The 3395-nt window shown below is 33.0% G+C and overlaps 1 non-coding gene across 1 annotated transcript; it reads right to left on the bottom strand.

Moving 5' to 3' along the window:
- Window positions 1–782: 782 nt before the first annotated feature.
- Window positions 783–856, bottom strand: TRNAV-AAC (transfer RNA valine (anticodon AAC)). Its single transcript has one exon. It is a non-coding gene; the product is annotated as a tRNA-Val (tRNA).
- Window positions 857–3395: the final 2539 nt, after the last annotated feature.

Here is a 3395-nt window from a genome sequence, read left to right as displayed (position 1 = left end):
TTTTCTTTTGCCTCCTTTTTTTGTGTGAAAAACACAGTAATAGGATCTGAAATATTATTTCACAGCTTTCAAAGTTGAAAACGTTCTTTGCAGGGTCTTCTTTCATCAATTACACCATCTCTTGTGTTCTTGTGAGCTCCGTTTCTGATTATTCTAAACCATTGACTGGCTCTCAGATTTTAGTGACGAAGTTAGTATTATCTGAAAAACCATAGGAAATTTTTCAAAAAAAGAACACAGATATGACATAAAACACAGCAATTTATATCTGGGGAAGAGATAGTTTGAGATTAGTGTTTATGATAATTCTGAGCAATTTGTTTAACACCATTTTTCCAAGTCCAGTCACAATTTTCCAATATGGAAAAGCACAGTTAACTAAATTGAAATTTCACATTGACCACTTACAACCCTCAGTACTACGTTCTTCTGACGTAAGTATCATAAGCAGCTTAAATTTAGCTTCAGTTAGAATTTAAGGTATGCCTGCTATTGAAATAAAAAATAAGGTCACTCTAATAATTATACCCTTTTAAAACAGATAAGTGGATTGTCAAGTTATAGATTCATATATACAGTAGAATCCCATTTTTAGGGAAATGGCATGTGTATGTTTGCTTATGCTTATAATATTTAAGGATACCTACAAAATATTAATTGTAGTTATTAGGCTGGAAATTTGAAGAATGAGAATAGTGTAAGTTGTTTTTTTAAATGCTTTTACTCATTTATTGAATTTTTTTTTTTATTTTGGGGGGAGATAATTAGGTTTTATTTATCTTTGATGGGGTACTGGGGATTGAACCCAGGACCTTATGCATGTTAAGCATGCACTCTACCACTGAGCTATACCCTCCCCCTGAGAATAGTGTAAGTTGTAATGTTTACTTTATATTTTTTGTCCTTTTGAATTTTAGAAGAAGAATCAGGTGTAATGCTGGAAGAAAAAAACTGAAAACAATTAAAAACAGATGAAAGAAAGATGATGTGGTCTTTTAATATTAATCTTTATCAAGAAAGGTATTTCTTCTCAGCCAAACTATAAAAATAGTACAATCAATTCTAAAATATAAATGAGTTAAAGAAACATTTTGAGATTGTGTTAAGAGAAACAAATAGAACTAAGATGAGCATGAGATTGTTTCATTTGTCCAATATTTTAATAACATAAATTATCCAGTTTGGTAACTTACCTTAAAATAGAGAAAATTATAGCTATGTTGTAAATTCTAAACTTTAGTCAAGATTTAAAAAAATAAGTATTCTCCTTTAAAATAGCATTTCTGTTAGTGGTCACAAGTAGGCCAAATAAGCATGATCTTTATGAATGGAATGATACATATTTTTAAAGCTGAAAGAATCTTGTCTTTTTAGATTTTAGATTTCAGAATCTAACAGCTTTGTACTATCTGTATAAATCATCTGTTAAGTGAAGTGATAAAAATCAAGAGAAAATGCATATGAACTGTAACCGACTACTGCTATCTAGGTTCATGTTGGACTCAGGGACGATTGAATTATATATTATATTTTGAGAGTAAGCATGATAAAGATAATTATAAGTGATGCCATTTGAGGATTAAAATCAACAGACTTTTCCATGCAGCATTGGAACATGCAAGGAGATGTTGAGCTTTCTGGTTTCGTGCAAAGTGGAAAGTACAGATGGCACAGGTCTGTATCACGCCACCTCTCAGTGACTGAGCATGCCTCTCAAATTCAGTGGACTTTATTGTGCTTTTTGTTGCTTGACACTTCTAGAATTTTTTCCCTGATATATTTCATGTCTAGTTTTCAGGCATTAATAATCTGACCAAAAGAATGTTAATCAAAACATGAGCTATAAATAATGTTTTTCAACAAACGAATTCTAAGGCCCTTTCTAGTTGCCATATTCTCTGATTCCAAATTCCTTGAAAAATTTCAATCATGACCTATGAGTTCATGTAGGTACCATCTTCTTCCTATAGCAGGCATCTTCTTTCTTCCCCGAGGAGCCCAGGTGCTTCCTGTACTTTTTTTTTTTTTAATCTATCCAATGAGTATGACCGAATAATAAGCTAATGAATTTTGTTCAGTTAATGATGCCACTGTCACTTTTCAATTAATCATGTGGAAACAGTGATTAATCTAAAACAATTAACACACAATCAATTTATCTCAGCCAGTAGGCATAACATTTTAGATGTGTATGTTTTTAGGTGTGTATTTAATAGGGTGAGAATTTCACTTTGAACAGAATAATAAAGCCACATTTTGAAAATCTGATACAGGAGAAACTGGAAGGGAGCCCACCTCCACAATCTAATTCCAAACTCAATCTAGTTTGAAAAGTGCCTCCAGGAAGAAAATAGAGCACTCTAAGTTCTATCCTCTCTTAATTCTTATCTGTAACATAATACCTACCCAGTTGTTTGTGAATCTCTGCACTCAGGGAAAATTGGAGGTCATATATCAATAAACAAATATTTCAGTGAAGTGCCTTTGGACTATCACACAAGATAACTCCAAGGTCTATAGGTAACTTGCCCATAGATATGTGAAACTTTACTGTTAATCAGAGAAAAATAATTTTTAATAATGTGTTTGTTGATTTATTTGTTCATTCATTCAACAACATTCACTGATCACCAGTAGTCCTGCTTTTACTAAGCGCTAATGATTAATACCATAGTGAAAAGCAGTTTACAGACACTGCCTTACATGAGCATACCATGGAGAAGAAGAGATAAATTATGTCCATATGTAAGAATTATATGAGTCACCATGTAGTAAATGCCAGAAGATAAATTATGATGAAAAACATTTTATCTTGGCTGTGATGATCATATAAGTCTTCACTGGGAAAAGATCCGTTTTTGTTATGTAAAACCCCATTTCAATGATTTATTATACGTTTCCCTCAATAACAATATTTATTTTTATTTGTGATCCTCTACATTAGTTGTTACATATTTATTAAGTGGGATCATGTGTCATTATCTCAGCTTTACATGTAAATCTAGGAATACTGGGGAGATAGCATGGCAGTGGAGATGGCAGAAGAGAGTTTGTATCTTTCTAAATTCCCCCATAAAAACAGAGCAACTGAATTGCATACCCCCAAATCTGTGTACATTTACAACAAAATGAGGTGACAAGGCTTCCCTACAAACTCTAAAACCCCCACTAACAAGCAGGTGGTAATAACCCACCCAAAACCACGAGACCTTCATGATCTCAGCATTTGTATGGGAGGAAGCAGAAAGAAGAAACAGAATGTATGATAATGCTGCAAAGAGAACCACACAATAGGCAAACTCTTGGTTTTCTTGATGAGCTTGGATTTGATTACAAATTGTGATGTCATAGCGGAGAAAAGTTTGCTCAAGTTGGTTTTCCATACCAGGAAGTCA

This window comes from Camelus dromedarius, chromosome 7, assembly GCF_036321535.1.
Source record: "Camelus dromedarius isolate mCamDro1 chromosome 7, mCamDro1.pat, whole genome shotgun sequence".
Taxonomy (NCBI): Eukaryota; Metazoa; Chordata; class Mammalia; order Artiodactyla; family Camelidae; genus Camelus; species Camelus dromedarius.
The sequence above is the reverse complement of the archived record's forward strand: the minus strand, read 5'-3'. Positions and strand labels throughout refer to the sequence as shown.